This window comes from Equus przewalskii, chromosome 9, assembly GCF_037783145.1.
Source record: "Equus przewalskii isolate Varuska chromosome 9, EquPr2, whole genome shotgun sequence".
Classification (NCBI taxonomy): Eukaryota; Metazoa; Chordata; class Mammalia; order Perissodactyla; family Equidae; genus Equus; species Equus przewalskii.
Window position 1 is genome coordinate 1,137,853 of NC_091839.1, and position 23,098 is coordinate 1,160,950.

Consider the following 23,098-nt stretch of genomic DNA (forward strand, 5'->3'; position numbering starts at 1 on the left):
CAGGGAGGGGGAACCTCTCAAGCAAGGAAACCACAGCATTAGCCCTCTCTGTGTGAGTCGTTGGCTGCCCACCCATCACACAGGCACAACGGAGACCATATTAAAAGGCAGCATCAAGGAGCAAGACAGAGAGCAGAGGCACCAGCGGCTGCACACTGCAGAGGAGTCGAAGTCTGCAGCTTGAGTCCGCGCAAATTAACACCCACCACACACGAAAACAAAACCCTCAAACAAGCACAACAGGACCCAGACTTCCTAAAGCATATCCATGAGGCCTACTTTTCATCTAAAAGTTACTAGACATAGAAAGAATCAGGAGGGCCCGGCCCCGTGGCTGAGTGGTTGAGCTCACGTGCCCTGCTTTGGCGGCCCAGGGTTTCACTGGCTCGGGTCCTGGGCGCGGACATGGCACTGCTCACCAGGTCACGCTGAGGCAGCGTCCCACATGCCACAACTAGAAGGACCCACAACGAAAAATATACAACTATGTACCGGGGGGATTTGGGGAGAAAAAGGAAAAATAAAATCTTAAAAAAAAAAAAGAAAGAATGGGGGAAAAAAGCAGCCAATAGAAACTGATTCTGTGAGGAGATGGATAATTAACTTGACTGTAGTGATCATTTCAGTATGTAGATCAAACGCCATGCTGCACACCTTAGAGCTATACAATTTTTACTTCAAAACAGAAAAAAGAAAGTGACTTTGTGTGAACTCAGAGGTTTGACTCAGCAAAGACGTCAAAGTAGCCACACATGCAAATAATTAAAGAAAAACTACATTCAAAAGATTAAAGAAAAATATGGTACAAGTGAACAAACAGAAAATGAATCTTAATGGAGAAATGAAAACAATAAAAACAGAAATTCCAGAACTAAAAAATATAATAACTAAAATTAAAAAGACACCACATAGGCTGAATAGCATATTTTAAATGAGAGAAAGTAACCAGTAAACTTGAAGACAGATCAATAGAAATTACTCAAGTCATAGGTATATGGAGAAACAAGATCAAAAGAAAATGAAAAGAACCTCAGAGATGTGTGAGACAACAGCAGTTGTGGTCCAAAATACATGGTATTTGAATCCTAGAATTAGAAGATTAAAATAAAGGAAAAGAGAAAATATTCAGAGAAATAATAGCCCCAAAAGTCTCAATTTTGGTTGAAAACATTAACCTACAGATCCCAAAACTCCCCCAAGTATGAAAGAACTAAAGAAAACTCTCCTGGACGTAGCATATTCCAAGTTGTGAAAGCCAAAGAGAGAACATCTTGAAGGCAGCCAGCAAAAACGAGGGGGAATACTAAAGGGAAAACCACTGAGGAGAGTGACTGATTTCTTATCATAAACAAGGCAAAACGAAAGAAACAGGAACGACACAATCAAAGTACTGAAGGGGGAAAAGAGCTGCCAATCGAGGATATTAGGTGCATAGAGAAGAGCCTTCAAAAACGGAGGTAAAACAAAGACATTAGGGGGGAAACTGATTATTTGTCACTCACAGACCTGCACCACAAGAAACACTAAAGGAAGTTCCTTACGCTGAAGAAATAAAGAGCTGTGGAAACAGCAGGTATGTAAGTAAACTAAAAAGACCATATTTAAAATTTTCTTTTTGAAAAAAATATAAGACTTCTTTTTAAAAATGTATTATACTTTAATAACAAAATATTTTAAAAGTTTTAATACTACAGGAATGGTTTTATACTACATAGTGTATATCTATGAAAAATAGCACTAAAAAGAGGATGGCAAAATGAAATACACTGTTTCAAGGCTCCTCTATGTTGTCTAAAGTAACTCAATATTAACCACAAATAGAATAGGTTAAGTTGAAGGTGGGTATTGTAGCCCCTAAAACCACTAAAAACATAATGCAAAGATATATAGATAGAAAGCCAAAAGGAGAATTTAGAGGGAATACTAAAATATTTTATTAACTCAAAACAAGGCAAAAAAGTAGGAACAGAGAAACAACAACAACAAACAGATGAGGCAAAAAGAAAGCAAGCAGAAGCATGGCGGATCTCAACACAACTGTGTCAATAATTACATTGAATGTGGAAAGAACACGCACTGCAATCAAAGGCAGAGGTTTTTAAGACTGGGTAAAAAAGCAAGAACCAAGTGCATGCTGCCTAAAACAGACACACATTAAATTCAAATACAAGAATGGATCGAAAGTAAAAAAGATGAAAACAGTCAGGAGCAATGTCAGCATCATGGTGAAGTGAGTTGTTTCCTTTGGATTCTCCTCTAGGTTACAACCAATAGGACACCCATTGACCAAGGAAGGACTCCCTGCTCAGCACAGTAAGATGCCTGAGGGACGCACACATCCGTGCATCTGAAGGCGGGTGGCCTGGACCTCGAGGAGGCAGTGGAACTAGGGGAGCAGTTCCCTCCCCCTCCCTCAGTGACGATCCAAAACACGGATACCACCAGTACTGACTGAGGTTTCAAAAAGCGCACCGGCATGGGAGCACAGAGGCTGCAGGAGCAGCAGTGGCACTCGTGGCCCATGCCTGGCCCCTCTGCAGCAGCAGGGGGTAGCAGCCACTACCTGACACTTCAGGAAACACAGGAGTGCTGGCAACCCAGTGCTCTCCTGCTCCCCTGGCAGTGGCGACACCGAAGCTGGCCCTCCCAGTAGTGAGGGCTGCATCCAAAACGGAAATACCCCTGGAAGTGGCAGTGGTGTCCTAACCTGAGGTTTCAAAAAATGCACTGACTCCAGAGACCAGAGGCTACAGGAGCAGCAGCAGCAATCACAGCTCAGCCCCTATCCCGCTCTACCAGTGGCAGTGGCACCTGCAACCTGAGGCTTCAGGAGCCACAGCAATACCCATGACCCAGCCCCTAGTGGCGGCACCCCCGACACCAACCCTATCAACAGCAAGGCCTGCATACAAGACACCGGGCCCCTGGCAGCAGCAGCAACACCCATGAACCCAGCAACCCTGTCAGCAGTGTCACCAGGACACCCAGACAGCCCAGGAGCAGCAGCACCTGAGCCTGTGGAGAGCCCACAGAGAGTCAGTGGGGGAAAATGAGATCCAAGCGACCCCAGAAGCAGCAGAAGTGCAGCATCCTGGTGACCCAAGTGACGAGAGCTGCAACTGCAACATCGTAAGCAGCAAGGCACCAGCGACCTCAGAGGCATGAGTGACACAGGGAGGGCACTGATGAGCCCCTGGCAGAGGCAGCAGAGGGTGGAAAGTGCAGGCTCTCAAACACAACCAGAAGCAGCTCAGACCAAAGTGACCAAAGCCTCACCCAAATGAGAAAGGCGTTTACTACCACAAATGTGCCAGCAGAGGATCAACTCATCGAGCACCATGAGGAACTACCATGACACTGCAGAACAGAAGGAGAATGACAACTCTCCAGAATCCAAACTTGAAGTCACGGAAGATGACAATCTGACTGACAGAAAATTCAAAGTAGCCATCATGAAGAAACTCAACAACTTAAAAGAAAACACAGAGAGACAGTTCAATGAGCTCAGGAACAAAATTAATGAACAGAAGGCATACTTCACCAAATAAGGTGAAATTCTAAAAAAAAAAACCCAGAAATTCTGGAGATGAAGAACACAATTAATGAGATGAAAAATAAAGTAGAAAGCATAGGAAATAGAGCAGACTATATGGAAGACACAATTAGCAAGCTTGAAGATAGAAATCTAGAAATAATTCAGGTAGAGGAGGAGAGAGAAGTGAGATTTTTAAAAAATGAAGAAATCCCACAAGAAATATCCAACTCAATTAGGAAAAGCAACAGAAGGATAACGGATATCCTAAAAGGAGAAGAGAGAGAGAAAGGAGCAGAAAGTTTATTTATTTATTTATTTTGAGGAAGATTAGCCCTGAGCTAACTACTGCCAATCCTCCTCTTTTTGCTGAGGAAGACTGGCCCTGAGCTAACATCTGTGCTCATCTTCCTCTACTTTATATGTGGGATGCCTACCACAGCAAGGCTTTTGCCAAGTGGTGCCATGTCCACACCTGGGATCCGAACTGCTAACCCCAGCCCGCTGAGAAGGAGAAGGTGCAAACTTAACCGCTGCGCCACCAGTCCGGCCCCAAGAGAGTTTATTTAAAGAAATAATAGCTGAGGGGCTGGCCCCCTGGCTGAGGGGTTAAGTTAGCGTGCTCCGCTTCGGAGGCCCAGGGTTTTGCCAGTTTGGATCCTGGGCACAGACATGGCACCACTCATCAGGCCATGTTGAGGTGGCGGCCCACACAGCAGAACTAGAAGGACCACAACTAAAATATACAACTATGTACTGGGGCTTTGGGGAGAAGAAGAAAAAGAAAGAGGAAGACTGGCAACAGATGTTAGCTCATGGCCAATCTTAAAAAAGAAAAAGAAATAATAGCTGAGAACTTCCTGAACCTACAGAAGGAACTGGATACACAAGTGCATGAAGCTAATAGAACTCCTAATTATCTCAATGAGAAAAGATCTTCTCCAAGGCACATTATATTAAAACTGTCAAAAGTCAATGACAGAGAAAGAATATTAAGGGCGGCCACGGAGAAGAAAAGAAGTTACAAATGAACCCCCATCAGGCAGAAACTCTACAAGCTAGGAGAAAGTGGAATGATTTGTTCAAAATAATGGAAAACAAAAAGTATCAGCCAAGAACACTCTATCCAAATAAGTTACCCCTCAGATATGAAGGAAATATAAAGGCTTTCGCAGACAAACAAACCTGAGGGAGTCCATCATCACTAGACCTGCCTTACCAGAAAGCAGCCCTCCTGCCTGAAATGAGAAGCAAAGGTTTACAAAGCTCTGAGCAAGGAGATAAACAGACAATCAGCAAACTGCAGCTCTACATCAGAACAGGCTAGTAAACAATTAATTATAACATAAGGGCTAAAGGGAAAGAAAGAATCAAAAATAACTATAACCACTTCAATTTGGTAACAAATTCACAACATAAAAAAGGATAATTTCTGAGAACAAAAGCATAGAAGGAGAAAAGGATGGAACCTGCACAGGTTCATGGAGATAAGAAGCTATCAGCAGAAAAGTGACTGTCTCATCTATGAGATCTTTTATACAAACTTCATGGGAACCACAAAACAAAAAATTAGAGGAGAGTGACGAATCATAAATAAGGAGCAAACTGAGAAAAACATCACAGAAAACCACAAAACTGACATGGCAGTCAGAAACACAGGGAGAAGAAACAATGGAAATATAGAAAAACCAGAACATGAAAGATAAAATGGCAGCATTAAACCCTCATATATCACTACTTTCCTTAAATGTAAATGGATTGAATTCATTGGTCAAAAGACACAGAGTGAAAATGAAAACACAAAATACCAAAATTTATGGGATGCAGCAAAAGTGGTACTAAGAGGGAAGCATACAGCAATACAGGCCCACCTCAAAAAGTAAGACAAATCTGAAATAAAAAATCTAACACTATGCCTAAAAGAATTGGAAAATTAGCAAAAACAAAGTCCAAAGTCAGTAGAAGGAAGGAAATAATAAAAATCAGAGCAGAAATAAGTGAAATAGAGACTAAAAAGACAATAGAAAGAATCGATGAAACTATGAGCTTGAAAAGATAAACAAAATTGACAAAACCGCAACTAAACTCACTAAGAAAAAAAAGAAGATTCAAATAAATAAAATAAGAAATGCAAAAGGAGAAATTACAACAGATATCACAGAAATATAAAGGATTAAAAGAGAATACTATGAAAAGCTATACACCAACAAATTGAATAACTTAGAAGAAGTGGATAAATTCTTAGAATCACACAACCTCCCAAAAGTGAATCAAGAAGAAACAGAGAATCTAAATAGATTAACCACAAGTAAAGAGATAGAAACAGTAATAAAAAACCTCCCAAAAAACAAAAGTCCAGGACCAGATGGCTTCTTTAGTGAATTCTACCAAACATTCAAAGATTTATTACCTATCCTTCTCAAACTCTTCCAAAAAATTGAAGAGGATGGGATGCTTTCTAACTCATTTTACAAGGCCAACACTACCCTGATACCAGAAGCAGACAAGGACAACACAAAAATAGAAAATTACAGGCCAATATCACCAGTGAACATAGATGCAAAAATCCTCAACAAAACATTAGCGAATCAAGTCCAACAATACATTAGAAGGATCATACACCATGATCAAGTGGGATTTATTCCAGGGATGCAGGGATGGTTCAACACCTGCAAATCAATCAGTGTGATACACAACACTAAAAAAATTAAGAATAAAAATCACATGACCATCTCAACAGATACAGGGAGAGCATTTGAGAAGATTCAACATCGATTATGATAAACACTCTCAATAAAATGGGTATAGAGAAAATAATCTCAACATAATAAAGGCCATATATGACAAACCCACAGTCAACATCATAATCAATGGTGAAAAACTGCAAGCCATTCCTCTAAGAACAGGAGTAAGACAAAGATACCCACTCTCACCACTCTTATTCAATGAAGTATTAGAAATCCTATCCAGAGCAATGAGGCAAGAAAAAGAAATAAAAGGGATCCGAACTGTAAAGGAAGAAGTAACACTGTCACTATTTGTGGACAACATGATTGTGTATATAAAAACTCTAAAGACTCCACCAAGAAACTATTAGAAATAGTTAATGAATACAGTAAAGTTGCAGGGTACAAAATCGATATACCAAAATCAGTGGCACTTCTATACATTAACAACAAACTAGCAGAAAGAGAAATCAAGAGTACAACCTCATTTACAATCACAACAAAAAGAATAAAATACCTAGGAATAAACTTAATGAAAAATATAAGACCTTACTGAAAGAAACTGAAGATGACACAAAGGTATTCCGTGCTCATGCACTAGAAGCATAAACATAGTCAAAATAAATGGCCATACTACCTAAGCAATCTACAGAATCAAAGCAATCCCAATCAGGATCCCAATGACATTTTCCACAGAAATAGGAGAAAGAATCTTAAAACTTAAATGGAACAGCAAAAGACCCCAAATAGCCAAAGCAATCCTGAGAAAAAAGAACAAAGCTGGAGGCATCACAATCCCTGACTTCAAGATATACTACAAAGCCATAGTGACCAAAACAGCATGGTTCTGGCAGAAAAACAGACACACAGATCAATGGAATAGAACTGAAAGCCCAGAAATAAACCACACATCTACGGACAGCTAATTTTTGACAAAGAAGCCAAGAACATACAATGGAGAAAGGAAAGTCTCTGTAATAAATGGTGTTGGGAAACCAGACATGCACATGCAAAAGAATGAAAGTAGACCATTATCTTACATCATACAGAAAAATTAACTCAAAATGGGTTAAAGACTTGAAGATAAGACCTGAAACTACAAAACTCCTAGAAGAAAACATAGGCAGTGCACTCTTTTACATCAGTTTTAGCAGTATCTTTGTGAATACCACGTCTCCTCAGGAAGGGGAACAAAAGAAAAAATAAACAAATGGGATTACATCAGACTAAAAAGCTTCTGCACAGCAAAGGAAACCATGAAGAAAATGAAAAGACAATCCACCAACTGGGAGAAAATATTTGTGAATCATATATTGGATTAGGGGTTAATATCCAAAATATATAAAGAAATCATGAAACTCAACAACAAAATATGAGCAATCCAATCAAAAAATGGGCAGATGATATAAACAGACATTTTTCCAAAGAAAACATACAGACGGCCAACAGGCACATGAAAAGTGTTCCACATCACTAATTATTAGGGAAATGCAAATCAAAACTACAAGGAGATATCACCTCATACCCATCAGAATGGCTACTATTAAAAAGACAAGAAATAAGTGTTGGAGAGAATGTGGAGAAAATGGAACCTTCATACAGTGCTAGTGGGAGTGTAAATTGGTGCAGACACTATGGAAAATAGTGTGGATATTTCTCAAAAAATTAAAAATATAAAACACCATATAATCCAGCTATTCCACTTCAGAGTATTTATCCCAAGAACATGAAAACAGTAATTTGAAAAGATATACGCACCCCTATGGTCACTGTAGCATTATTCACAATAGCCAAGCCCTGGAAACAACCCAAGTGCCCATCAACAGATGAATAGATAAAGAAGATGTGGTGTGTACATATACATACACACACACAATGGAATACTACTCAGCCATTAAAAAAGACAAAATTGTGCCATTTGCAACAACATGGATGGACCTTGAGGATATTATGCTAAGGGAAATGAGTCAGACAGAGAAAGACAAATAGTGTATGATTTCCTTCATACGTGGAAGATAAACACACAGATTCAGAGAACAGATTGGTGGTTACCAAAGGGGGAGGTGATGGGGGAGGGCGAAAGGGGTAAGGGGGCACCTGTGTACTGTGAGGGATGGCAACTAGACTTCTGGCGGCGAACACGATGCAGTCTACAGAGAAGTCAAAATATAACGACGCACACCTGAAATTTACACAATGTTAAAAACCACTGTGACCTCAACAAAATGAATTTCGAAAAATGAAATAAAAATTCAGTTCCTCAGTCAAAAGAACAGATGAAAAAAGGTGTGAAGAGTAAGTATAATAAAGCTGTGCTTATAATAGTGTGAGTGAAAACAGACTTCAAAACAAGGGCTGTTAGTAGAGGCAAGCAGGGACTTTCCTTTAGGATACACGGGACAATACAGTCAGGAAGATACGACCCTTACCAGAGTGTACGTGCCTTATAAAACATCTTCAAAATATATGCATGAAAAACTGATGAAACAGACAGGCCACGATCACAGTAGGAGTCTCTACGGTAGGAGTCTCTAACACAGCTTTGTCGAGAACTGATAGAACAATTAGAGAAGAAACCGGAAAAGATAGAGGACATCTGAAGGATGTCATCCACCACTTTAACCTGCTTGACATTTGTTGAACACCACACCCAACAGCTACACAGCACACCCTCTTTTCAAGAGCAGAGGTTCACTGAGTAGAGCACATACTGTGCTACAAAATAAATTTCGGTAGATGTCAAAAGAATGAAATTTTACAAAGTATTTTCTCTGCCCACAAAGGAAATAAATTTGGAGGCCTCCCTGAATTGAGTCGTAGCAGAAACCTTACACTCTCAGCATCCTTGCACACTTTCGGGCAACATCCTCCCCCTCTGCACCTTTCCAGTAAGCGCTGAACTGCGGCACGGAAAATAATAATATTTTAAAAGTAACTGTGCCGGCTCTACTCCGATAAGCACACGGTCATTCCCTCTCCTACTTTAAGCCAACGGCAGAAAATGCAACTCCAACTGGGGTCGGCAAAAAACGACCGCATCCGCTCACGCAACCGAAGAGCACAGCGCAAGGACGCAGCCTCCCAGCTCCGCTTTCCTCTGCGCCGCCCCCTGTCCAGCAGCCTCTCCCGGTGGCAACAGGGCACCTCCAGCTGCACGCCGGGCAGAAGCAGAGCTGCTCCCGCCCAAGGGCGCCTCCAGAGTCCGGTCAGGATCCTTGGCTCTGACTGGCCAAGTGTAGGTCACGTGATCACCCTTGATGGGGGTTTGACTCGATTGCCCAGCTCATTCGCTGCAGGGTTCGGGAGTGAATTTGTGTTTTGCCAAAGGAAAATTGAGATTAAGAGGAGGGAATGAATGCTGCGCGGGCAATGACAACAGACGTGCGTCCGCTGGGCTTAAAGATGGTGGTGCAGGAGGTGGGGAGGGGCGGGCAGGTCCTGAAGGGCAGAGGAAGCCGCTGCCAGCCTGTCCTTCGAACCGTGGTCACCTCCCGGGGAGGGTCATGAGTGACCGTCTGCACGAGTGCGCACATGCACACGCACAACCCCCTTCATGTTCTCTTCTGTTTTTTCGTAATGAATACAGATTACTTCTGTATAAATACTTTCTTTAAAAAGCACAAATATTTAAGACAAAAGCATACAGGGGTTGGAGCTTTCTTTGAGAAATAAAGGAGTATAGTAGAAAGAAACTTAGCTTTAAGGTCAGAAATGTATACTGCACAGGTGTTCCTGCCAGCCGTGAAACATTTAACAAGTCACTTCTTCTCTCCTTAAAAATGGAAATAACCGCTGATTTAGTGACCTCATAAGCTGTGGGGGGAAACCTCACCAAAATGTGGAGCTTTGAAGATGGGCCCTGTAAACAGCCTTTCTATACTGTAGAATGTCTTACATGTGGGAGAGAATGTGATTTGTCTGTCGCTTCTGGAAGCCACAGGAAAGTAACCAGCACTTTGTCCCTCCCGTTCGGGTTGGGTGTGCTCCCACAACACAGCCCTGCCTCGCCAAGGGGAGAAACCTTTACCTGTTAGAGCTCCAGGCCTTAACTCCTAAACAAACAGAAGTAATGAGAGTAGCTGGCACCCAAACTGAGGGACATAGACAATTAAAAATAAATCAGGCTTCTTGGAAAAAGTCATTTGCAGAAACAGTTGTGTCCACAGCATGAAATATTGAGGAAATACATTAAAGCAAAAATTAATTTAATAAGCATTCGACCTCATTCTTTTTAAGGGAGAGGATGCTATAAAATACTTCATTAGGCAAAGTCTCAGCAGGGAAACACGGAGTTTTTTTTAAAGAAGAACTTTGTAAATTAGTGAGATGGAAGGAAAAAAGAGGAGAGCGAGAGCCCCGGCGCCTGTGCGAGAGCGCAGCTTTGAGAACGGGACAGCCGGCTCGGGTCCTGAGAGAGGGAGCCAGGGTTCCCAGCGCCCCTCCAGCCCCTGTTCAATCCTCCTGTGAGTCCACCATGCTAGAGCCGCCAAAGCCAGTCAGACAAGGCAGCCTCTGTCTGCCCAGAGCTCCAGACACCTAGACCCAAATGTGAGCAAGACCCAGAGGGGTCTCTGTCTGCCCAGAGCATCCAGACACCTAGACCCAAATGTGGTCAAGACCCAGAGGGGTCTCTGTCTGCCCAGAGCATCCAGACACCTAGACCCAAATGTGGCCAAGACCCGGAGGGGCCTTGACTGTGCCCCACCCCGTGCTGCCACATTTGCCCTGGGTGCTGAGCAGAAGTGCCGCTGAGGAAGGCAATTATCTGTTCTCTCCCCAGGTGATCCTAGAGCCTAGCATGGTGCTGGGAGATGCCGGCCCTCCAGGACACCTGCTGATCGAGGCAGTGGGCATTCGATGGCGCCGTCCCAGAGTTCTTTTTCTGTCCACTTGCTAACAACACCCAGCGTTTCCCTCAGGTATCCACCTCGGCTCATGGCCCCACCCACAAGTCTAGACTGGGGATTTGGCGGCTTAGCTAAATCTAGACATTCCACACCTCAGCCCTGATCGTTAGTTCGGAGGTAGCATGTGAACTAGGCCTAGCCAATCAGAACAAATCTCAGGACTTTTCTGGGATGTTGAGACAGAAACCTCAGCTTTGGGACTGTGCAGTGTGTAGGCAGGAAACCTAGAATCACGAAGCCACTGTGAACTAGCTGCCAGAAGAGAAGCTAGCTCAGGGACAAAGCCAACACACAGAGAAGGGCCAAGAGAGAAGTGCAGGGAAAGAGAGCGCTCTGATCATGCCATTCCTGACACTGTCCTTCCCTTAACTTCCAGTAAGGTATTCCGGGAGGAATAAATCCTGTTTGTTTTATAGGGTGGTTGAAATTTCGCTATTGTTTGATGTTCACATGTTAAGAGTTCTGACACAGGCAGATCAGAGAATGGGAAGGACAAGAGAGAAAAGAGAAAGGAAGGGAGAGGGAAGCTAACAGAGGGAAGGAAGGAGAAAAAGGAAAAGGACAAAAACGGAGGCAGAAAATAAGAGAATCACAGAGCAGTCTGGGGCATATGGGCTGGTGTATGCATCTGTCACGAGACAAATGACCCAAGCTCTGAAGTGGCTTTCCCAGGCCACACCACTGGTGCACACCAGCATGGGTGCCCAGGGCCGCGCCGGCCACTCCCCGCCCACCCTCGAGTCCTGAGTATGCGGAAGCGGCTTCCATGACTAAAGTGGTTCTCGCTCATCACAGAAAGTGTGGGATGTGCACAGAAGCAGGAAAAAGCCGTGATTTCACCATCCAGCACAACCACTACCAACATTTTACCAACTTTCCTGTCAGTTGTCTGTCTGTATTTAAGGGTAATTTTTAGAGATGTAAACACGCTTTGTACATAATTTTATTCCCTGATTTTTTTCTCATAACATTATTTCATAATCATCCCCTCATCTGTATGTTCTTCAGAAACATCATTTTTATGACACTATAATATTCAATCAAGTAGATATTGCCTAATTTACTTAATCCTTTTCCTACCACTGGACATATCATTGTTCCTAATTTTTGAACATTTCTTTTCAAAACACTCCAAGGAAAATTTCCTTGCATAAAACTTTTCTTGTTTAAGATTATTTACTTGGAACAGATTCCCAGAAGTGAAATCTTAGGGTCAAAGGGTAGGAATTAGTGTTGCCACATTTAGCACCGAAAAATGTAGAATGTTCAGTCAAATCTTAGTTTCAAATTGCTTGTTGTCATCTGAAATTTAAATTTAAGTGAGCATGCTAGTATTTCACCTGGCAGCCCTGGTCGGAATACTTTAAAGGTTTCTGGCGTCTTTCCAATGCCTTTTCTGCTCTAAAGCATTTCCTTGGGCTGGAGAAGAGGGGGCACAGAGAGCAGTAGCTGACGTTCTGCCTCGCTCGGGCGCTGTCTTTGACACAGCCTCCGACGCAGGGGGCTATTTTCAGCCCTACATTGCAGATAAGGAAGCTGAGGTAGTGCGGTCAAGTGAAACGTCCAGGACCGGCGTGTGGACCTAGGATCTGCCCGGGCCGCCTGACTGCCACCGCCCGAGGAGCCGAGGAGGCCGGCCTCCCGGGAGAGCAGGCTGCCGTGGGCATCTTGTGGGTCCACCTCAGAGTCAAACTCAACCACTGGAGCGGCCTTGCCCACCTCCACAGACCCGGAATCTTCGCCACGCCTTTACGGGATATTTTGCGGAAGGACAAGGCGGAGAATTTGCACTACACGTAATGGAAGCCATTTCATCAAGTTAATTTGGAAACTGGTCCGTTCTTTCCCAAGTCCACTTCCAGCTGCCAGCCGGGCCGCCTTCTCCCGTCCCCGCCTCTTCATCCCCTGGCCTCGCTCCCTTTCCTCCTGGGACCCCCTTCTCCCCACTGCCTTCTCGAGCCGGGAAAACGCGGAGCTCCTTCATCTTGGTCATTTTCGTCCTCACGCGCATCGCTCCCCCGGCAAACAGCCCTCCCACCTGCACCTGGAAAGGAGAGCTTATGCGGACCAAGTAGTGGCGGATCTAGTTCAGACAGTAAGGGGTTTTATTCCTCCTTTCTACCTCTCTCCCGTGCTCTCTGCCTGTCTCCCTGCCTCCCTGCCTCCCTGCCTAACGTGACACACAACAAGCAAAGGGTCGGAGCGGGCCCCGGGTCAGTGTCTCTGCACAATACCAGGCCTTCCTCAGCCCAGGAGGGGCCCGGGCAAGTGGGAGAGACATCCCATCGGCTGCAGGCCAACAGGGAGAGCGAGGGCTCCCGAGGCCTCAGACAAAGGGCTCCGAGGGCCGAGGAGGACAGCACCCAGCTTGGGTATCCGGAAGGCGTGTGACCCCGGGGCCGCTTAGCTGGGCCCTGAAGGACCGAGAGGCGTCGCCCATCTGGAGACGGGTGGCACTGGGGAGGCTGCCCTCTCCAGCAAGGACGTTCTGAAGACACCGTCCGGGGAGAGAAAGCTGGGCGTGAGTCTGAAGGGTGTGAAGTTCTCTGCCACCCCCTCCCCGTATTTATCAGGACCCCCTGTTGGTTGATGGCCAAAGGGTCAGGGGTGGAGGGGGCGCTGACCTCTGGGGCCTCCATTTGCGGAGCGTACGTGCACGGTCAGCGCCCACTCCGTGGCTGGGACGGGTCTCAAACGGCTCACGAAGCGCAGCTGACGTCTTCAAACTGCTCGGAACAACGCGTCAATCAGCACAAGGCTGAAATAATTAGTTCCCTCTGCTAGGAAAACAGTGTCCTTTAATTACTGTACTGGTTGCAGGAGAGGGTTCTGAAGACAACAAAGAGGCCTCTAAGGGCCGGGTCTACCTGCATATACGGGAAATAATCTAATTAAAACAAAGAAAAACATTACTATTTAATGGTGTGATGTTCCCCACATCCTTTTCTCTTCTAGACCTAACCCAGTGACAGCACCGAAAATTCCCCCAGAATCAACACCCAAAACCCCGAGAGATGAAGCTGTCAGAGCGCAGCTGTAGCGGACAGCTCGATGCCAGCTCCCGGAGCTGCGGAGCCGAGCCCCCGCCGGGCCTCCTCCCTCACCCAGCCTGTCCCTGCCTCCACCTGCCTCGGCGACATCTGACTCCGCCTCCAACACGGCCGGCCCCCCGGGAGCGTGTTCCTGCGGTCGGTCCCAGTGACCCCGTGTGCAGAGCCTGGGCGCCTGCATGGAGAGCGGGAGTGGTGCCGCCGGCTGCCAGGGAACCAATGAGATGATGTGAGTAAATCCTTGGCAGAGGACCTGGCAAAGGGTGGGCACTCAACAAACATGACTTAGCGTCTTGTTACTCCAGCAGACGGGGAGACCAGGGTCCCAGAGTGCAGGAGACGGGTGACTTTTCTGGGGTCACACACAAGTTGGTGGCAGAGCCGGCCCGTGGTTATTCCTCCCGGTATTCTGACTTGCCTCCGTGTCTTGGCCTCCCATGTTGGCCATCTTCTCCACTGCTGGGAGAATGGTCCTTGCTGTCTGGACCCTGTGCTCATCACCTATGGCTGAACCAGTGCCCATGGCCCCCCCTCTGGACCCACTGTCATCTTATTCTTGAATGGATGTGTCCTTCTATATCTGCTATGTTACTTTTGATTCCAAGAGACAGACAGTTCAAACAAACTGACTTAAAGAGAAAGGGGATTTTATCACTGAAATAACCAGGGACAGGGTTTCAGGCATAGTTGGATCTAGGCACTGGACTGTCATCAGAACTTGGCTTTTTCCTCTGGGCTCGTCTGTCATGCAGACTTGATTCTCAGATAAGTTGTCCTCTAGGGGCTGCAAGATGGTTACTGAAGCTCTTGCCTCCCCTCTAAGCCCATTCAAAGTGAGTTTTCCCCACATGGCTCCCAGAAATTCTCACCACAGCCCATTGGCTCTGGCAGAATGAGTCATGTGCCCATCCGTGAACCAATCACTGTGTCTGGGGTAAGAAGAAAGACTTACAGGGCTGGGTCCTCGGGTTCCTCTGAGTGCCACTGATGCCTCTGCCCTCAGGTCACCCAGGAAGAGGAAGATGTGGCTTCTTCAGTGGGTTTTTTAGCCAGAACGACGTTCCACTGATAAACTCCATGTAGGGTCCTGGAATTTGAATTCGTTGTCAGCATGAAATGTCTGCGGAGTTCCCGCGAGCATTCAGGCTCCTGGCTCCCTTGGCAGAATCAGGTCGCTGGCCACACGGGCGTGCCCCGGCTCTGCCCCGGCCAGTCCTCTCCGTCAGCCACAGAGCCTGCCAGCTCCCTTCTCTCACTCACGCCAGCTGAGTCTGCAGCCCTGGCGCCAGTCAGCGCAGGGGTCCCAGCGCCCCCTCCGTTTAAAGCACCGTTCACACCCGCAGCCCCAGGAGTGCGGCTTCTTCCGCCTTAGACGCTGGCGCAGTGGGCCGGGCATGCCGCCAGGCAGGGTCACGGGCCCGTTTTGCAGAGAAGGAAGTTCAGGGATAATGAGGCAGAAACAAGTGTTAACCTGAGTGCACAGGTAAGGAGTGGCCGGGGCAGGGCGGGCTGTGCTGGATCCTGTCGCTGTGCCCCAGGGTGGGGCAACTCAGCCCCTGACCCGTGAAGTCCAGAGGAAGAGGAATACCAAGGAAGAGGAGCGCTTTCTTTCCCTCTCCACGGCCCCATCTCCCTGTGTGGGGGAGGACGGGAGGCTTGAGCAGGACCGGGCAGCAGACCAGGCCTGTGGTCTGCTGGGTGGTTGTCACCTTATGCCCCCCTCAACCCTTCCCTGCTCCCCGGCTCCTCTGGGAAGCAAGCTCTCAGAGTGGGGTGTCTGCCTGCCTCTTGCTGGGACCCATGGGGGTCATCCTTGTCAGCAGGCCCGATCAGAACACAGCAGTGGCTCATTCAGAAACTTCTCTCCTGTCTCTCTTATGGGAGAGAGGAAGGAAAGGAGGGGGAGGAGCGTGGAAAGGAGACTGGGCCACAGATCCTACGAGTTAGGCTCCCATGTACACCCCAAAGCTGACACTTCTCTCTGCCTCCTCTGCCCTCAGCCCAGACCAGCCATCCTCCTCCCTTGGCCGGCTGCTCCTTCTTCTCTCCTGGGCCCCCAGCGGCCACTCTCACCCTGCCACACCTCGCTCACAATCTGCCCATGGCTTCCTACTTAACGGGGATCCAATCCAAACTCTTGGCTGAGCCAGAAAAGGCCGTTAGTGATGTTTCTTCCTCCCATGGGACTGCGTCTCAGCCCCTCTCCCACTCAGGACCGGACGCTGAGGGTGTCTCACCCATCCCACCTTAGCTCCGACCGGGGTCTGTGCCGCACTCGACCCGCGATGCCCAGCCTCGCACTGTGCCTGCCACACGGTGGGGGCTGCATGGCTGAATGAATGAGTGAGTGAACGAGTGGCCACGGTCTTGCCACGGTCTCACCACAGTCCGAGCAGCCAGAACTTGTTTTTATCAGTAGTTCAAGACAACTATTTGCAAATCCCTACAGACTTCATTTAAAAACGTAGCTGGAGTACAAGAATGGCACAAGGAACACGGGGAAAATTGGCATTATTCCACAGTTTATTTAATTCGCTCCCCCTGCTGGCATTAATTTAACTCGTCTGCATGGCTGAAGGAAGGACCGAGATGAAATATTAACCTCAAAGGCGCACTGGGACAGATAACGGAGCGGCGCCTGCGAGCGCGAGCGGGCGGATGAAAGAGGAAGGCGCTGCCGCGGCCCCAGGAAGATTAAGGCGGCGTGCGGGGTAACAGGAGCCTTTTTCTAATGGTTCATTTTCTTTCTCTTTAGTCCAAAGTGATAAAAGCAAATAAATTTGTGTTTAGAATCACAAGCATAGTACAAGGCTATTATATAAAGATATTATCTTCCTGGTGAAACTTCGTCAGAAGTTCTTAATGTCGAAAGCGTGCAAAGTGGATTAAAGCATCACAGGCAAGCAGCAGAGATGGTCAAAATGACAGAATGTTATTAACCCTGTATGCCTATCCCTCAGTTGTCACCGCCACACCAGCCCGCGCCGTGCTGTCTCCACCCAGAGCCGAAGGGTGGAGGCACCACTTAGCAGAGCCCCAAACGCCTCCCGCTCCAGCCGGCCTCCCGCGTGACCCGAGTCCAGTCCTCGAGTCTAAAGGGACAGAGACAGGCAGCCCTTCTGCCTGGAGGACACGGCGCTGGAATTCCCTCCCGGGTGCCTCAGGGCCAAGGAAGGGCAGGGTGCAAGGCCAGCTGCCACCTTCCACAGGCGCCACTGCTCCTGTCCCCGGGAGGCAGCAGGACGCAGGAGGCCCTCAGCCTGCTGGCTCTCTGGCTGAGGGCAGCAGCTGCTGGCCATGGGGCATCCTCTGTGTCCCACTCTGTCCTGAGCTGTAGCCACATTCTCCAAGTTAAGCCTCGTAGCAGCCCCTGAGGAGGGGCTATCGTCCTCTCCCTTTTCCAGATGAGGAAACCAAGGCTCAGAGGCCACGCCACCTGCCAGGGTCCTGCAGGAGGCCCGCAATGACGCCAGGCTGGAGCCCAGCTCCGCCCAGCTTTCCTCTACTGTGCGCTGCTCAGGTGGCCAGTCGGTGTGGACACGGCGGGAGGAAACACTCTTCAAGGCAGGTGCCGAGGGGACAAGAGGGCGCAGAGTGGTCGTTCCAAGTGTGTGAAGGAGCTCAGCCATGCCTGCATTTGCATGCAGTCTCCAGAAAGCTTCATGGGTAGTGACAGCAGCTGCTTCTCGGGGCAGCTGGGGACGGAGTCAGGGAGGGGCAGGAAGCTACATTTCACTGTCCGCCCTTTTGTGTATTTGCATTTATTATCGTGTGTGCATAGATTTAGAAAATAGATGTTAAGCCTGTGAAAAATAGCCTAGCCAGAAGAAAGAAAAGCAAGCTGTACGAGTCCTCAGAGGTCCTGGGTACCCTCACTGTGATGGGCAGAGAGCCCTTCGGAGTGCTGCCTGGGCATTTCACAGCACAACGCCCCTGCTTACGCCAGCCTGGGCTTGGCAAGAAGGACCCGAGCTCAGCATCCCCACCCTGCTCTTCCCGGGCACCTGGTAAGATGACCACTCAGAACTGAGCCTGAGAACAATTAGTGACCACCACCCCCAACCACCTTGTACGTAGTAGGCACTGCTACTCTGCTATCCATCTCCTGCTCACTCGTGACCTGAGACGAAGTGTCACCGGGTAGGGTACTCTCCCCCCAGGGACTCCTTGGGCACCCACAGGAAAGAATTCAAGTGAGAGCCACAGAATAAAGTACAAAACAGTTTGATCAAGCAATAAGCAAGACATAGGTAAGGCAAAGGGACAGCCTGCAGAGCGCCTGGGCTGTCCCCGAAGCAGAGGGCAGCCCCGAGCTGGATGAAGGGGGACTGTTTAAGGGCTTCTGGATGGGGAAGCGTCGCTGAGGCGCGGTTGGACCTCAGGACGCGTGACCAGCGGGCTGACTGGCTCTGGAGCTGCATGCTGTCTGTGGTCCCTGTGCTGAGTGGCTTGCAGCAGGCAAGGACCAGCGGCCAACTTGCTCCGTGTCACAGGATGTGTGGCCGACTGCAGGTGGATGTGGCCTCCTGTATGTGCAGGCTCATTTAACCCAGGGTCCCCCTCCCCCACCGAGACGCCTGTCCCAGGAGGAGGGACCTGCCGGCTCATTGTGCCCCGGTTCTGGGATCTGTAAGTTATAAACCTTATGACTTTACTTTGTTTGTGTGACTGTATTGAAACTGCGCCTTCAATCAAAGCGGCCCTGGGGTTTCACTTCCCCAGAGTGGGAGCCCGGACGCTGAGGGAGTGACCGCTGCCCCGTGTGGGTGGCTTGCACCGCCTCACTCAGCAGGTCCTCGTCTGCTCATTCTGAACTTGACCCACTGGCTCCAGGTTTTCCAGCCCGCCACCTCACCCAGGCCACTCCCTGCCGCACACGCGTTCCTTCCTAGTACCCTCCAGGCCCCCTGCTTCTTTCCCCAGCCAATGGGGACCTCCTCAGGGCTCTCGCCCCGTCCACTGGATGCCTGGTTCCTGTCTCTTCCAATACAAGTCCTGCTCCCCTTCAGCCTCAGCTCCAACTCTGCCACCCGAGGCAGCCTTTCCTGGCCGCTGCAGGCCATCTATGAAGGCCTGCAGCAGAGAGAGCTCCCTTCCAAAGTCCAGACCCAGAGCCTCGCCACCACCCGCCATCCCGTCCGCTCCTGAGGGCAACCACGTGCCGTGTGCCTTCCCTCCCCTGGTCTGCGCGGCGGGCAGCAGAAGGAGGGCCGTTCGAGCAGGATCTGTATTAAGGCAAACTGGACACCTGCCGTCCCCAGAGCCGAATCCACTGAGCTCAGCGTGAAGCCAGGAGCCAGGGCTGAGGGAGGGGCCCTGGCAGCAGGCAGGGAGAAGGGAGACAGGGAGGCGCGTCCAGGGCTGGCTCTGCACCTGCTGTGGGTAAACGAAGCAGAGGCGGGCAGGGGATCCAGCTGTGCGAGGCAGGACTCACACGATTGGGGGATCCACTTTAAGAAAAAGACTACAAAATTACAAATACAAGATTCTGTATGAAAATGACTATCTAGTTAGAATGAGAAAATAGACAAATAGTAGACAAATACTAGAGGCCTAGACATTCAGGTCCCCTTCAGGATTCTTTAGGCACTGTCCCAGAAGTGCTTACAAAGACACATCCTCTGATGTCACTGGGCCTGTCCCACACAGAGCACTGCTCAAGCCCGGAGCCCCTGCAGATTAGGGGTCCTGGCGCTTCCCGGCTTCCCCATCGACTCCCCTCTTTGAAGAGGATCCATGATGCACTGCTGCCTGTGTGAAGAGTGAAAGTGACAAACCGGCAAAAACCAGCCGCCAGCCACTGAACACGGTTCCTCTGGCCAGCCCAGCACTCTTCTGGCCTGCCCGGGGTGGAGCAAGGCCCCCCCCGGAGAAGCCCAGCCCCACTGGCTCCCGGGAGACGCACTCACACCAGGCGTGTGAATGGCACATCAGACAAAGGGAACGGCCAGGGAGAACAGCGCAGGCCTCATGGCGGGGGTCAGACCCTGGTTCCGCTGTGCATCCTAGAAAATATGTAAAGAGGGGTGGGGCCAATGCTCCAGCTCCACACTCGCTCTTCCTGGAAGTAGAAGAGGAGGGAACACAACCCCGAGCAGGTTTATGAAACCAGCAATCCTCGGTACCAGAGCCCAACAAAGATATTTCAAGGAAAAAACACGATTACTCACCGTGTATATACCAGAATGGCTACAATTAAAAACACCAACCATTGGCAAGAATGTGGAGCCACTGGAACTCTTATAGACCACTGATGGGAGGACAAAATGGTGCAATCAACTTGGAAAACAGTTTGACAGTTTCTAAAAATGTTAAACATACACTTTCCATATAACTCAATAATTCCACTCTTGAAAGTTTATCCAATAGGAATAAAACACACGTCCACACAAACACTTTCACGTGAACGCTCATGGCGGCTTTATTCGTAGGAGCCCAGCCTGGGAACAATGCCAGCGTCCGCCAGCAGGTAGGTGGATGGCCACATCGTGTCACGTCCACACAGTGGAAGGCTCTCCAGCAATAAGAAGGAACCGCTGGCCACAGTATAGGAGAATCTCAAACCATCGCGCTGGGTGGAAAAGCCAGACATGGAGAGTTTGGACTAATTGATTCCATTTACCTGAAATTCTAGCACAAGCAAAACGACCTACAGTGACACAAAGCAGGTCAGTGGTTGCCCAGGGCCGGGGGTGGAGGCAGGGATGGGCTGCAAAGAGACATGGGGGAGCTTTTTTGGGGTGATGAAAATATACTATGTCTTGATTTGGGGGCGATGTATGTATTTGTATTTGTGTTTGTATGTATTTGTTAAAACTTATCAAAATGTACAAAAAAGTTGATTTTAAACTTGAAAAAATATAATAAATAAATAATACACTCTACTCCCAAATATTTGGCTTTAACATTTACTGCCTGGGGGGCGCCCGGCTTGGGGAAAAAACAGACTCAGCCTTTGAAAACCTGATCAGGGCCTGTTACTCCCGCACACCCCACGTGAGCCAGTCTGTTTCCACCTTCTTAGCCCTGTCTCAGAGGTCTGCGCCTCTCACTGGACGGCAGCCACGATGTCACACCTGCCCCCTCCTGCCCCCGCAGCCCAGCTGGCTCAGGCCTCATGCACTTCTCCTCCTGCGGTGCTCTTCCCTTTGCTCCACAAGGCCAGGTGACCTCCGACATTCAGGGCTCAGCACACGTGTCCCTTCCTCGCCAAGGCCCCCCGACCCTCCGTCTGAGGCCCCTCTACCACCAGGCCCCCCTCCCAGCCCTCTGTTCACTTCCTGCTCAGCACGGATCACTCTGTGGCTTCATCTCTTCCTGGCGATCCCTCTCCTCGGGCTACAAGCAGGATCTCTGTTGTCCACAGCCATACCCTGTCACCCAAAAGGGCAGCTAGTGCATGGGAAGTGCTCAGTAAAATCACACTGAACAAACAGCTTCACAAAGTTGCCGTCGGGTAGTGAAACTAAAGAGCTAGGGCTAAAGACGCCCGTCAGCTCCTGAAAAAGAATTATAGAAACAGTTCAGTGCGCTCTACAATGATACCATGGGCAGTGAAGGAGACCGAATGCTTCATCTCTTCAGGGTTTTTCTCTTTTTTGGTGTTTTCACAAGTCTTTGCAAAGAGCAAAAATTGTCATGGCCTACTTTGGGTGTACGTGTGCAGCAACGAGCTGCCGCCCCCTTTCCCCAGAAGCTGCCACAGGAGCAGGGGGTGAGCCCAGGTGACCTGTCTGACCCCAGGCCCTGCCTGCCTGAGCACCGCTGACAGGAGCAGCAGCAGAAACCTGACCCAGACTGGACCAACCAGATTCTCTGCAGGTGGCTGGACTGCCGGTGTGGGAAGCTGGCTTCTTCTAGTTGGGAAAGAGGGGCTGAGAGAGCCACTGTCATGTGCCCGCGGCGGGAGAGGGCAGCGGCTGCTGGGACGAGCAGAGCAGGTCCACAGGGCACTCCTGTTCCAGCGCCTTCTCAGATTGCTCACATTCGCACCCAGAATGCCACAAGGCCTTCAGGCCCCTTGCTTAGAAACCCTCCCTTCTGTTTTGCTTTGTTTGTTTTCTTTTTCGCTTGGGCGAGCTTGAATGCTCCTATTATTTGGTGCAAGAAGGATCATAACTAATCAAGCATGCATTACTATAATAATAAGAAGAAATAGTGCTATAAGAATTTAATCTGCATACAAACGTTTTCAATATCAGCACATGTTTATAGCCAGAATGTAAATGGAGGTCCACGCATGGTTTCTGTCCAGCCGCTCTGGACTCTGAGGATGGCTCCGTGTTCTCTCCCCATCGCACCTCCACCCCACCCCACTTCTACCTCCTTACAGGGCTTTCTGGTCCAGGAGGCCCTTAGAATTTCTGATTTCCTAACCAAAGCCAGACTTAGCAGGGAGGATGCTGATGATAGAGACATGGGTGACTGTGTCCTGGGTCGTCTCAGCCATGCGTCTGGCGACAACAGTGCCCCATGCCTGTTCAGCATGAATTTGAGCTGTGACACCATTTTCCAAGCTGTTGCCATCTCAGGTCACAAGGGACCCTCTCTGGGGAGCAGAGTTGGTATTCAATTTCCCTCCTCACTTCTCGAGAGCCAAGCTCCCAAGTTCAAAGACATCCATCATGGGGAGTGACGGATCGCACTGCAGAGCAGGCGGGCAGCGGGAGGGAACTGGATTCAGAAACAACCATCTGGCTTTTGCAACTGTGTGCCCTTTGCCTTGCTGAGCAGCAAGCCGGCTGTCACACAATCCGAGTGACCACAGGAGCAAAACTGGCCCTCGTGTCCAGCCCAGACAGGCCCCCTCTGTGTTGGAGACGCAGAAGGCAGTCAGAAAGCCCGTGGGGCCCTCCAGGCTGTTTGTGGAGCGAGTTGGGGATG

At 48.7% G+C, this 23,098-nt stretch overlaps 2 long non-coding RNA genes across 2 annotated transcripts in view; one reads left to right on the top strand and one right to left on the bottom strand.

Moving 5' to 3' along the window:
• LOC139085406 (uncharacterized) overlaps nucleotides 1-15,365 on the bottom strand; it is a 29,870-nt gene extending 14,505 nt beyond the window's left edge. The window contains exon 1 of the long non-coding RNA XR_011543658.1: nucleotides 15,168-15,365. This is a non-coding gene — a long non-coding RNA (uncharacterized lncRNA). The remainder of the gene's footprint in view (nucleotides 1-15,167) is intronic.
• Nucleotides 14,335-21,107, top strand: LOC139085407 (uncharacterized). Its single transcript, XR_011543659.1, has 3 exons — nucleotides 14,335-14,444; nucleotides 15,219-15,698; nucleotides 16,216-21,107. It is a non-coding gene; the product is annotated as an uncharacterized lncRNA (long non-coding RNA).
• The last annotated feature ends 1,991 nt before the right edge of the window (nucleotides 21,108-23,098 follow it).